Source organism: Hypanus sabinus, chromosome 5 (assembly GCF_030144855.1).
Source record: "Hypanus sabinus isolate sHypSab1 chromosome 5, sHypSab1.hap1, whole genome shotgun sequence".
Taxonomy (NCBI): domain Eukaryota; kingdom Metazoa; phylum Chordata; class Chondrichthyes; order Myliobatiformes; family Dasyatidae; genus Hypanus; species Hypanus sabinus.
The window spans coordinates 9,915,983-9,930,453 of NC_082710.1; positions in this window are offsets into that span (position 1 = coordinate 9,915,983).

The window sequence follows — 14,471 nt, forward strand, 5'->3', positions numbered from 1 at the left end:
ACACTGGAGGTCTCCCTGCCTTGTTATATCCCTCACGAGGAACATTCCACTACCCTATCTGGCATCCTCACTGCTCTAAATGTGCAATGAGAAAGAATAAGTAACAAAATAAATCTAACAATGGCCTATGCAGCTCCTTGCTGAAGCCTTGATAAACAAATTCTCAACTCTGCACTCCAAAACTGGCCCACTCAAACGGTGGTCGCTCCACTTAACCCAAACATTCTTTTTTGCAATCTGATGTCTCCTCGGGAACCGTGGCACATATAATGTGCCCACTGCCCCTGCTCTCTCCCTCTATGCAATCTAAAGTCTCCTCAGAAACTGAGATGTGCAAAACGAGCTGATTGCCCAGCTCGCTTCTTTTAAATTCGCTCTCCCTTTACGCAACCTAGAGTGTTGTGTACTTTTCATAAAATACAATAAACCTCCATCACCGTGTGGTTTGGAGCCGCCACCAAGCAGGATAGAACCAGACTACAGCGCACAGTGAGGACTGCCGAGCGCATCATTGGAGCCTCTCTGCCCTCTATTGTGGACCTGTACTCTTCCAGGTTGAAGAAGAGGGCAGGGAACATCATAAAGGACTCCTTCCATCCTGCGCACGAACTGTTTGAACTGCTTCCATCTGGTAGGCGCTTCAGATCCCTCCAGACTAAGACTAATAGGCACTAGAGAAGTTTTCTCGCTACTGCGGTCACTTTGCTGAACAATTAACTGCCAGTTAACTGTCGGCTAACTATTACTTGGATTGCACTACTTGTATGTATAATCTATATTTTCATTTATATTATCATTATTATTGTTATGAGCAGAGAGACAACATCGGCCGGAAGTAAATTCCTTGTGTGTGCACAGGTACTTGGCGATTAAAGTCTGATTCTGATTCTGATTCTGATTCTGATATGCAGTGCAAGGCCTAAAAATTACCAAAATTACCACAAGTTACAAACATAATAAAATAGTGCAAAACAAGATAATGTTCAGCGTTCATGAACTGTTCAGAAATCTGATGGCCGTGAGGAAGATGGCCATGTAGCTATACGGTTGTGGACTTACCCTTGGAGACTCTGTGGTTCATCTTTTGTGTATTACTGTTTTTCTATTTATCATTTGCACATTTTGTTCTTTCATTTTTGCACATTGGTTGATTGACCATTTCTGTGATGTAGGACTTTTTTCATGAATTCTACTGTATTTCTCTGTTTTGTGGCTGCCTGAAAGAAGACGAATCTCAAGGTTGTTTAGGGTATACATACTTTGGTAATAAATGTACTTTGATCTTTAAACTTCGAAGAAGTCTTTCTTCAGTCATTGAGTGTGGGTCTTCAGGCTTCTATACCTGATAAAGAAGAGAGCAGAAGGAATAATTTAGTTAGGTATTTAGATACTAAGTTAATTTGGAACAACATTGTGGGCTAAAGGGTCTTTTTCTGTACTGTAGTATTCAATGTTCTAAATCAAGGTTTCCCAACCTTTTTTATACCACGGATCAATAACATTAAGTAACATTGAGAACCACTGTTCTAGTGTTTCTTTTTTACAAAGCTGTGTTGCAAGTTCGACATCAACCCGGCATGAATGGAGAGCGCACCCGGGGCGGTCTGTCACTGAAACCTCCGTTCTCAAGCCCGGTGCTGATCTCACTGCATCACCAGCCAACCTTTTTGCACAATGTAACCAGTGCGTGAAAGACATTAAAGTGGAAAAGCCTTGCACAGCGAAGATCCCACTCTCTCGGCCTCAGAAGTCAGGATCCAGTGGCACGAAGAATCGTTACGTCTGGCCACTTCCTTGGCTGCATTGGATGGCCGTGTCTTCTTAAGCGCTCTGCCGCGCCCTACGCTCTCCACAATGCTCTGCTGCAAAGCCTTCTCTGCCGTTGAGCCCTCGGGGTTTCCTTCGCCTGATCCACAGAAGCAACATTTGCGTGCTGGGGGGAGCAAATTCCTATCTCATCCAGGGTTTCAGACCCGTTGGCTGCCCTCACCTGGTTCAGCCGGCCTGTCGAAGCCGTTGCCCGGGGTGCGACCGCTGTCACATGCAAACAGCTACAAGGAGCCACAGGTGAGAGCTGGCATTGGTGGGGACCAATAGATAACAAGCCACTCCAAGGAGTGTGACAAGCCCCCCCCCCCATCTGGAGGTGCTACCCCTTCCATGCACCCCATGCACCCCTATAGAATAGTTGATATCACTAGTGTCGCTTGAATGAATTATAAGCACACAGCATCTTAAGACCTGGCCTATTAGTTGCATTGATACAGAAATGATGTGGAGGCTTTGGGGAGGATGCAACGGGTTAATAGAAAACGACCTGGTTCAGAGAGCACAGGTACTTACTACAGAGAAAGATTCAACAAATTTGCTTTGTTTTTTTTGCTGTGGCAAAGACTGTGCGCTGACCAGATAATAGTATATAAAATTATGAGAGGCATAGATAGGGTAAAGAGTCAGTATCTGTTTCTCCCCAAATTGGAAATATCTCAGACCTAGCTTTGATTGAGAAAGGATAAGTATGAAAGAGCTTTTCGGGGTAAGTATTTAGACCATAAGGCCATTTGGCACATCGAACATGCTCCACCATTTCATCATGGCTGATCCATTCCCCCCTCAATCCCATTCTCCTGCCTCTTCTCTGTAACCTTTCAGGCTCAAACTAATCAAGAACCTATCAACCACAGACACCTGTGGCAACAAATTCCACAGATTCATCTTCTAGCTAAGGAAATTCCTCCTCATCTCTGCTTTAAATGGACGTCCCTCTATTTTGACACTTTTTTATGAATTAGATAGGTCAGCTGGTTGACTGGTGTTACTTTGCACTCAAATTCAGGAAGACCAAAGAATTGATTGAAGGGGAAGTTGAGGAAACACACACCGGTCCTCATTGAGGGATCAGCAGTGAAAAATGTGAGCAGTTTCAAGTTCCTGGGTGTCAACATTTCTGAGGATCTATCCTGAGCCCAATATATTGATGCAATTACAAAGAAGGCATGGTAGTGGGGTTATTTCATCATGAGTATGAGAAGACTCGGTATGTCATCAAAGGCCCTCGCAAATTTCTAAAGATGTGCTATGGAGGTCATTCTAATGGTTTCCATCATCATCTTGTATGGAAGGGCCACTGCACAGGATCTGAAAAATATGCCAACACACCCAGCGCTCGTTCATGGGCACTTGGCTCCCTAGCATTGAAGACACCTTCAAAAGGAGTGTGTGTGTGTGTGTGTGTGTGTGTGTGTGTGTGTGTGTGTGTGTGTGTGTGTGTGTGTGTGTGTGTGTGTGTGTGTGTGTGTGTGTGTGTCTTTATTGTAATTCATAGTTTTTTTATGTAGGCTGATGGGAACGGTTTAAATTGACATCATGATTAGCACAGACATTATTAGGCAAAATCACCTTTCCTGTTTTATATTGTCTGATGCTCTGTGTAATTATTGAGATTCCAAATAATTTCACTCAAAAGCAGAATAAAATTCTGACGTTATCACCTCCATCTTATCTGACGTGGAATTTGTTTTGTGACAGCAGCACCATGCAAGGACATAAAATTACTGTGAAGTACAAAACAAGTAAAGAGTGGAAAAGAAAGGAATGGTGAGATGGTGTTAGGGAGGGCTTTACCGCTCACCACCACGGAACACATCTGCATGAAGCGTGGTTGCAGGAAAACAGTGTCCATTATCAGGGACACCAAGCACCCAGGCCGTGCTCTCTGTTCATTGCTACTATCAGAAATCGGGGAAGTGAGCCTCAGGACACACACCACCAGGTACAGTTAATACCCCTCTACCCTCAGGTTCTTGAAACAAACTTCAGTCAACCAATCACTGAACTATTCTCTCAACCTGTGCACTCACTTCCAAGGACTCTTCATCTCATGTTCTTGATATTTATTGTTTATTTATTTATTACTATTAGTTCTTTCTTTTTGTTTTTGCCACAGTTTGTTGTTATGTGCACTCTGACAAAATGCCCAGGTTGGATGGACTTGGAGAAATTCAGTTTTGTTTTTTGTTCTGTAGATTTTATTGAGAATCTCAGGGTTGTAAATGTTGATATATATGTACTTGGATAATAAATTTACTTCAAACTTTAAATATTTTCAGAATCAGAATCAGGTTTATTATCACTGACATATATCATGAAAATTGTTTGTTTCGTGGCAGAAGTATAACGCAATACATAAACATTTACCCTAAGTTACAATAACAGATAGGAAAAATATATATAAATAGTATAAAAGAAAGCAAAATAGTGAGGTAGTGTTCCATGGTTTCATTGTCCATTTGGAAATCTGATGGCAGATTGGAAGAAGCTGTTCCTGAATCATAGAGTGTGCATCTTCTAGCTCCGAAGCGGATATGTCCTGGGTGGTGAGAATTCTAAGTAAAGGATGCTGCTTTCCTGAGGCCCTGGGTTTTGAAGATGTCCTCAATGAGGGGATGTTTGTGCCCATGATGGAGCTGCACTCAGTTTAACCCCATTTCTTCAATGACAGGGTGACTAGAACTGTGTGCAGACCTTCAATTGTGGTCTCAACAGTGACTTGTACTACAACAGTACTGTGCTAGGAAATGATAGAAGACGTGCTTTATAAAGCTAATTTAGGATTCTGATCACTGCAACAGGCTGAAGATCATTTAGAAATTTACTCTGGTTATTTCAGCTTCCTTCCTAGATGACTCATGGGTGTTGCTGTTCCACTTTTCATTTGTGACTGGAAATATTTGACACGGGCAGCTCAAATATTAAAGCTGAACATTCTGAGCTGAAAAGTCACTGACCCTCATGTTTTTAAAAACTTAATTAGGTGCAATGGGACTCTGTTGTGTATTTTAATTATGTGTAGAGGGATTTGCATGCAAATTAGAAGGATGGACATATTGTGGTAATAAATCTGGAGGATCTATTCTTAGATAGATCTTTAAGGTTGTTATAGCCAGGTATGATAGTCAAGATAAGCTTCCACTACCTATTAAATGCTCCCAATGGCACTTGTCTCAAATAGCTTCTGACAACCAAGTCCAGCTCCTGGCCTTCATGCGTGGCTTAGCTACTAAGCCCAGCAGAGCCACTTCTGCTGACAGGGAAGGAACAAATGGAGGGAATTGGCTCTTAAAGCCAGTTACTTCGGCAGATGGTGCTCGTCAGCCATGGTTGGCAGCTCATCTAGAAGAAGGAAAACACTGATCTCAAACCTGCACTAATTTATGGCTGTGCCCACTCATTGGGAAGGCTTTGGGAGTAATATCCAAGGAAATATCCGGAGCATGAGTCCCTTAGGCAGTCCTACCTTGAGTTCAACATCCTGCAATGCCACTGGTACCAAACTGCAATGGCATCTGCCATTCCTTTGGATTCACCAGATTTATGGAGAGGGGGAGCTTGCTCTACATATCATACTGCCCTGACTTGTGTAACACTTAAGTCAAGGTCCAAGGTCAACCTTCAACAATGGAGCACCTCAATTCTTAAATGGAAAATAGACTGAAGTAACTTCTATACATGATGATGTATGGAATATATAATGTTGCCTCATTATATGAAGGATGTGGATGCTTTGGAAAGAGTGCAGAGGAGAGTTACCTGCCTGGATTAGAGAGCATATTTTGTCAGGTAGATTGAGCGAGCTGGGGCCTTCCTCATTGGAGCAAAGGAGTAGTGATTTGATAGAGGGGTATATGAAGATAAGAGGCAAACCCCTTTTTACCACCCTATCAATTTGCACTGCAACTTTCAGGGGTTTATGGAGCCTGTCCACCTAAACCAAGAGAGAGTTGGATTGATCAAGTGTAGAGCTGATTGGGAAAGGTCATGTATGGGCTGGAATGTGGCTGTAGGGTTCAGGCCCAGATCATCTCGCTGTGGCAGGATCTGCGTTCTAGTCTGAGGGACAACCCAGTGTGTGGTCAATTTAAATCAATTTAAACTCTGGGACGGATGAATTGAAAAGGCAAGGTGTCAGGATCAGAGGAAGCGATCAGGCCAGTACTGCTCGCAGCTCTGCAATGTTTCTTATTTCTTTTTTCTTATTTAACACTTGAGGGGGTATGTCCATAAGGTCATGGGTGTCAGATGTGGGACTTCCAGGAGACTATCAGCCTCCCCGATGGCCGCATCTGCACCAGCAGCATCGAGATGCAGCTCCTTGGAGACCGTGTTAAAGAACTGGAGCTGCAGCTCAAAGATCATTGGCTCATTAGGGCAAGTGAAGAGGTGATAGACAGGAACTACAGGGAGGTAGTCACCCCAAGGCTATAGGAGGCAGATAAATGGGTAACGATCAAGACATGGAAGGGAGAATGTCAGATAGTGGAGAGCACTCCAGTGTCCATCCCCCTCAACAATAAGTACTCAATTTTGAGTACTGTTGAGGAGATGACCTACCAGGGGAAGCAATAGTTAGGGGAATAAACAGGAGAATCTGTGGATGTGAAAAAGGAATACGGATGGCAGTTTCCTCTCAGGTGCCAGGGCCAGCGATGTTTCTGAACGCATCCACAATATCCTGAAAAGGGAGGGTGAGCAGCCCGAAGTTGTGGTACATATTGGTAGCAGCGACGTAGGTAGGAAAAGGGAAGAGGTCCTGAGAACAGAATACAGGGAGCTAGGAAGAAAGTTGAGAAGCAGGACCACAAAGCTAGTAATCTTAGGATTGCTGCCTCTGCCATGCGGCAGTGAGGAAAGGAATATACTGAGATGGTAGATAAATATGTGGCTGAAGAATTGTAGCGGGGACAGGGATTCAAATTTCTGGATAATTGGGACCTCTTCTGGGGCAGGTGTGACCTATACAAAAGTGACAGGTTGCACTTGAATCCAAGCAGGACCAATATTCTTGTGGGCAGGTTTACTAGAGCTGTTAGAAGTGATTTAAACTAGTACAGCAGGGGTATGGGACCAGTAGAGCTGAGGATGAGCCAACAGGTGAATGCTGGGTGTAACATGAATGTAAGAGAAGACAGTGATTGAATACAAATGCAGACAGAGCAAAGTGATTAATTGTACCACAGAGGCAAAATTCAAAAGGGCGAAGAATGCAGGACTGAAGGTGCTGTATTTAAATACTGTAGCATTCGGAAGCTTAATGTAAATGAACCCTTAGGAGGCAGTGATCATAATATGATTGAATTCATACTGCAACTTGATAGGCAGAAGCATAAGTCAAATGTACCAGTGTCACAATAGAATAACAGGGGCATGAGAGAGGAGCTTGCCCAGGTGGATTGGTGGGGATGATGTCAGAGCAGAGATGGCTGAAGTTTCCAGAACAGTTTGCAAGGTGCAGGATAGATATGACTCACAGAAGAAGTTATCTAACGGCAGGGATAAGGAACTGTGGCTGACAAGGGAAGTTAAGGACTGCATAAAAGCCAAGGAAAGGGTGTATAAAGTAGCAAAAGTGAGTGGGAAGATGGATGATTGGAAAGCTTTTAAAATCCAACAAAAGGCAACAAAAAAGCTATAAGAAGGGAAAGAATGAAATATGAGGGCAAACTAGCCAATAATATAAAGCATTTTCAGTTATATGAAGAGTAAAAGTGAGGAAAGAGTTGATATTGGACCACTGGAGAATGATGCTGGTGAGGTGGTAATGGGGGTCAAAGATATGGCAGAAGAACTTAATGAGTACTTTGCATCTGCCTTCACTATGGAAGACACTAGCAGTGTGCCAGAGGTCTGTGTGTGTCAGAAGACAGAAGTGAGCACCATTACTATTACAAATAGAAGAAGCGTCAGTCAAACTCAAAGATCTTAAGGTGGATAAGTCACCCGGACCAGATGGACTACATCCCAGAGTCCTGAGAGAGGATGTTGAAGAGAAAATGGATGCATTGGTCATGACCTTTCAATAATCACTTGATTCTGGCATGGTCCCAGAGGACTGGAAGATTGCAAGTGTCACTCCACTCTTTCAGAAGGGAGAAAGGCAAAGAAAAAGAGATTATAGTCCAGTTAACCTGACCTCAGTGGTTAGGGAAATGCTGGAGTCAATTATTAAGGCTGAGCTTTTGGGATACTTGGAGACTAGTGACAGAATAAGTCAAAGTTGGCATGGTTTCTGAAAGGGACATCTTGCTTGACAAATCTGTTGGAGTTCTTCGAGGAAGTAACAAGCAGGGTGGACAAAGGAAGGCAGTGGATGTCATTTACTTGCATTTTTAGAAGGCATTTGATTATGTGCCACACATAAGGCTGCTTAGCAGGATAAAATCCTATGGCTGTGGTGATATCACATGCAATGATGTGCCAGTACAGTACAGAAGTAACATAACAATGGCATCACAGGAAATATACTGGCATGGTTAGAGGAATGGCTAACAGACAGAGGGCCATGAGTGGAATAAAGGGGGCCTTTTCTGGTTGGCTGCCAGTGATGAGTGATGTTTCTTAGGGATCAGTGTTGTAAGTATTATCAATATTTGTATTCTCTCTCTCAGAAGAAGACATAAAAAAAGTTATGTCTTCACCCACAACTTGCCAGCTGAGCCAAACCTGGGTCTGCCTTCCTGTGAAGCCTTCCATTATGCTGGAAGTGGAAAGTGGAGAGAGGTGAGGGTGGTCGCTTTAGCAGTAGGAAGAATGGAGGGGGGGGAAGAGAGAAAAGGAAGGGGGAGTTTACAGGAAAAGGAGCATATAGCTGTGGTAAAAAGATAGAAGAAGGGGTAGGAATAGAAGAGGGAATGACAAGAGGGATTGGATGGAGTTAAGGAGAGAGGTGAGTGGGTGAAAGTAAGTGCAAGAGGAAGATGTGGGAAGGTGGAGGGTGGGAGAGTGGTGGAGTGAGGGGAGGTGTATAGAAGGGAAGGAGTGAAAAATAGTACAGAGTCAGGGAAGAGAGAAGGGAAAGTGGAGATTTGGAAGCACAGAGAAGTAGAGAGGGGTAAGAGAAGTGGGAAGTGAGCAAAATCAAATAGTCAGATCCCAAAACTATTAAGAAACAATAAATATAGAACAGCTTCAAGTTTATAAATGAGAAATGTATTTTAATAGTTATGTAGAAAGCTGGAGTTAATTAAAATGTAATACTTTTAATTACATTTTAATGAAACTGTATTGTTAACATAAACCTTCTGTGACCAGTACATTAACAATATTATAAGTCTAGAAGAGGTTGCGCAATTCAACAAAAATGCTTAGAATGTTCACTTTATATATTTTGATCATGTTATATTCTCAGGCAATGACTTACTTTTTAATCCACTATTTGCTGACTGTAAAAAATTCAATTGATTTGTGCTCACTCTAAGCCTTATCAGTTTAAAATGTATTTATCTACAGATAAACACATATCCATTTGAAAAAGAAATTTAAATCCAAGAATAGATTTCAAAAATGCCAGTGAGTCGGCAGTCCTTTCCATTGTGTTGAACCCTGATCCAAGCATAAGTCAGTATTGCTTTAATTTCTCAGCACACTAAATACAGTCAATCCTTTCTGTCTTGTCCTAAAAGCTTCCTTTAGAAATCTAATCATTTATTGGTAAACATGAACCTAGTGAAAAACTCATGTTTGCTTTATGTTGTATTTCTAAAGGATTAATTAAATGGTTAACAGGTGGTCAAACTGCCCAACACATCACTGGCACCAGCCTACCCACCATCAAGGACATATACTATATAGAATGATGCCAGAAAAAGGCTAGTAATGTTATGAAGGATCGCACACACCCTGCTCATGGAATGTTTGTCCTATTCTCCTCGGGGAAGAGGCTACGTAGCATCCATACCAGGATCACCAGACTCAAGAACAGTGACTTTCCCCAATCTGTAACATGTCTACCTACTAATCGAACCCTCCACAGCCCCAACCACCAATACTTTATCGTTTCCTGTCAGTCACCGTATGTACAGACATTCCTTTGCCTATCCTCTCTTTATGGACATGTATATAAGCTAATCTTATGTTTTTCGTTTTGCTGTGTTCTTCATCTTGTTGTGTTTTCTCTGTGTGCTGCTTCGGATCCAAAGTAACAATTCTCCTTTACAATTGGGTATTGGAAATGGCATTAAGTAACCTTGATCTTCATCTTGATCGTAAAATCGATATACAATAAATTAGCTAATTAATATTGTAGTTTAGTGATGTCGATGAAAATAATCTCCAGCATATCATTCCCAGAACTGCTTGAACAGGACTTAAGTACATCCTTAAGATTATTTGCTTTGGAACGTAACTTGATATGCAAGAATTATTCTCATGAGGTATCCTCTTTCCTTCACAAATTCACAAAGTGCATTGAGCCACAGCTCTTTAGAGATGGCGTTTAGCAACTGAAGCTGCAGCTCGATGACCTTCGGCTCAAATGGGAGAATGAGGAGGTGATAGGTAGGATCTACAGGGAAGTGGTCACCTCTGAGTTGCAGGAAGCAGGGTGACTGTCAGCAGAGGGAAAGAGAATAGGTCGCCACTACAGAGTACCTCTATGGCTATTCCCCTTTATAATAAGTACTATCAGAGAGGAATGACCTATCGGGGAGAACAGCAACAACCAGGTTTCTGGCACTGAGCCTGGCTATGTGGCTCAGAAGGGAAGGGGGAAGAAGAGGAGTGCAGCAGTGATAGTGGATTCCATAATTACCGGAGCAGAAAGCAGATTCCAGAGACTCTGTGATGGCAAGTTGCTTCCCAATTGCCGGGTCACTGATGCCTTGGATCAGATCAATGGCATTCTAAATGGGAAGAGTGAACAGACAGAAGCTGTTGCATGCATTAGCGCTAATGATGTAGATTGGAAAAGGGAGGAGATGTTGAAGAGAGAGTATTGGAGTTGGGCAGAAAGCTGAAAAGCACAGCCTACAGGTAGTGATATCTGGATTGCTGCCTGTACCACCTGCCACTGAGGGTAAGAATGGGTTGATTTGGCAGATGAATGAGTGGTTGAGGAATTGGTGCAGGAGGCAGGGTTTCAGATTTCCCTTGTGGGGAAGGTATGACCTATATAAAAAGGAAGGGTTCCACCCAAACCTGAGGGGACCAATATCTTTGTGGGCAGATTTGTTTGAGCTGTTGGAGAGGGTTTAAACTAATGCGGCAGGGGTATGGGCGGTGGAGTGATGGGACTGAGGATGGGACAATTGGCATACAAGTTGATGCTGTGTGTAGTGAAACTGAGGAAGGACAGGCAGACTATAAGGCTAAATTGCAGTCAGAGGAATAAGTTACCATGTAACGGACGGTCAAAATCAAAAGCACTGATTGATAAAGATATACATAAAGATACAAAATAACAAAATACATTAGGACGGATAAGTCCCCGGGGCCTGAAGGAATAATCCCCAGGCTGCTCCATGAGGTGAGTGAAGAGATTGCTGAGCCTGTGGCTAGGATCTTTATGTCCTCGTTGTCCATGGGAATGGTACCGGAGGATTGGAGGGAGGCGAATATTGTCCCCTTGTTGAAAAAAGGTAGTAGGGATAGTCCAGGTAATTATAGACTAGTGAGCCTTATGTCTGTGGTGGGAAAGCTGTTGGAAAAGATTCTTAGAGATAGGATCTATGGGCATTTAGAGAATCATGGTCTGATCAGGGACAGTCAGCATGGCTTTGTGAAGGGCAGTCATGCCTAAAAAGCCTGATAGAGTTCTTTGAGGAGGTGACCAGGCATATAGATGAGGGTAGTGCAGTGGATGTGATCTACATGGATTTTAGTAAGGCATTCGACAAGGTTCCACACGGTAGGCTTATTCAGAAAGTCAGAAGGCATGGGATCAAAGAAAGTTTGGCCAGGTGGATTCAGAATTGGCTTGCCTGCAGAAGGCAGAGGGTCCTGGTGGAGCAAGTATATTCAGATGGGAGGGTTGTGACTAGTGGTGTCCCACAAGGATCTGTTCTGGAACCTCTACTTTTTGTGATTTTTATTAACGACCTGGATGTGGGGGTAGAAGGGTGGGTTGGCAAGTTTGTAGATGACACAAAGGTTGGTGTTGTTGTAGATAGGGTAGAAGATTGTTGAAGATTACAGAGAGACATTATTAGGATGCAGAAGTGGGATGAGAAGTGGCAGATGGAGTTCAACCCGGAGAAGTGTGAGGCCGTACACTTTGGAAGGACAAACTCCAAGGTAGAGTACAAAGTAAATGGCAGGATACTTGGTAGTGTGGAGGAGCAAAGGCATCTGGGGGTACATGTCCACAGATCCCTGAAAGTTGCCTCACAGGTAGATAGGGTAGTTAAGAAAGCTTATGGGGTGTTAGCTTTCATGAGTCGAGGGATAGAGTTTAAGAGACACGATGTAATGATACAGCTCTATAAAACTCTAGTTAGGCCACACTTGGAGTACTGTGTCCAGTTCTGGTCGTCTCAGTATAGGAAGGATGTGGAAACATTGGAAAGGGTTCAGAGGAGATTTACCAGGATGCTGCCTGGTATAGAGAGTATGAATTATGATCAGAGATTAAGGGAGTTAGGGCTTTACTCTTTGGAGAGAAGGAGGATGAGAGGAGACATGATAGAGGTGTACAAGATATTAAGAGGAATAGACAGAGTGGACAGCCAGTGCCTCCTCCCCAGGGCACCACTGCTCAGTATGAGAGGACATGGCTTTAAGGTAAGGGGAGGGAAGTTCAAGGGGGATATTAGAGGAAGGTTTTTTACTCAGAGTGGTTGGTGCTTGGAATGCACTGCCTGAGTCAGTGGTGGAGGCAGATACACTGGTGAAGTTTAAGAGACTACTAGACAGGTATATGGAGGAATTTAAGGTGGGGGGTTATATGGGAGGCAGGGTTTGAGGGTTGGCACAAAATTGTGGACCGAAGGGCCTGTAATGTGCTGTGCTATTGTATGTTCTATGTTCTATGTTAAAGGACTGAAGGTGAAATATTTGAATGTGTGCAGTATATGGAATAAGGTAGATGATCTTGTAGCACATTTTGAGATTGACAAGTATGATGCCTGAGCACATCCAAGTGGTGGCAGAAAGAAGATCATACTTAGGAGCTTAACATCCAACGATACATATTTTATGAAAGGGCAGGCAGGTAGACAGAAGGGGAGGGGGTGTGCTATTTGTAAAAATTAAATCAAAACCTTAGAAGCCCAAAGCCTTAACCATGGCCATGCGGGTTGGCTTTCAGACCACTTCCTTTCAAGGTGCACGCCAATGATCTAGATGAAGGAATTGATGGATTTGTGGCGAAGTTTGTGGACGATACAAAGAAGGTAGAGGGGCAGGTAATGTTGAAGAAGCAGGATCTGCCGAGGGAATTAGAGAGATTGGGGAATATAGCGAAGTACGTGGTCATGCACTCCGGCAGAAAAAAATAAAGGTGTGGACTATTTTGTCATTGGGGAGAAAGTTCAAAAATCAGGGTGCAGAGGGACTTGGGAGTCCTCATGCGGAATTCCCTAAAGGTTAACTTGTAGGTTGCGTTGGTGGTAAGGAAGGCAAGTACAATATTAGCATTTAATTTGAGAGGACTAGAATATAAAAGCAAAGATGTAATGCTGAGGCTTTATAAGGAATTGATCAGAGCGCACTTGGAGTACTGTGAGCAATTTTGGGCCCTTATCTAAGAAAGGATGTGCTGACATAGTAGAGGGTCCAGAAGAGGTTCACAAAAATGAAAGGTTTGATATATGAGGAGCATTTAATGGCTCTGGGCCTGTACTCACTGGAGTTTGGAAGAATGAGGGGGGACCTCATTAAAACCTAATGAATATTGAAAGATCTGGATGGAATGGATGTGTAGAGGATGCTTCCTATAGTGGAGGGAGTCTAGAAACAGAGGGCACTAATTCAGAACTGAAGGATGCCCATTTAGAAAAGAGATGAGGAAAAAATTATTTAACAAAATGGTGGTGAATCTGTGGAAATCTTTGCACAGCCTGCTTTGCAGGCAAGTCATTGGATATATTTCAGGTGGAGGTTGTAAGGTTCTTGACTAATCAGGGCAACAAAGGTTCTGTGGAGAAAGCAGGAGAATGGGATTGAGAGTGTCAATAAATCAATGCTGATGGAATGGTAGTGCTGACCCAGTCGTCTGGTTGGCCACATTCTGCTCCAATACCTTATGGTCTTATGATTTAATACTTGATGTTGTCCATCATCTGTGGAATTCATTGGCTCAGAGACCTATGGAGACCAAGGCATAGTATTTAAAGCAGGTGTTGGTTGGTTCTTGATTAGTAAGGTCATCAAATTTTATGGGGAGAAGGCTGGAAAATGTGGTTGAGAGGGATAATAGATTAGCCATGACTGAATGACGGAGAAGACCTGATGGGCCAAATGGCCTAATTCTTCTTTTATGTCTTATGGCCTTTTGATTCAATAAATCCCAGAAAGAAATTATAAATGAAGCAAGGCACCAGAAACATCTTACATGTGAATAAAAATCCTTAATGTTGGTTTGATTTTATAGACAAGCTCTTTAACGTTTTAACTGTTAGCTTGCAGCATTTGAGACATGGGTCCAAAAATAGTTTTGTTATTTTGTAATGGTGTTTAAAGGAAAGGTAATTGTGGATTAC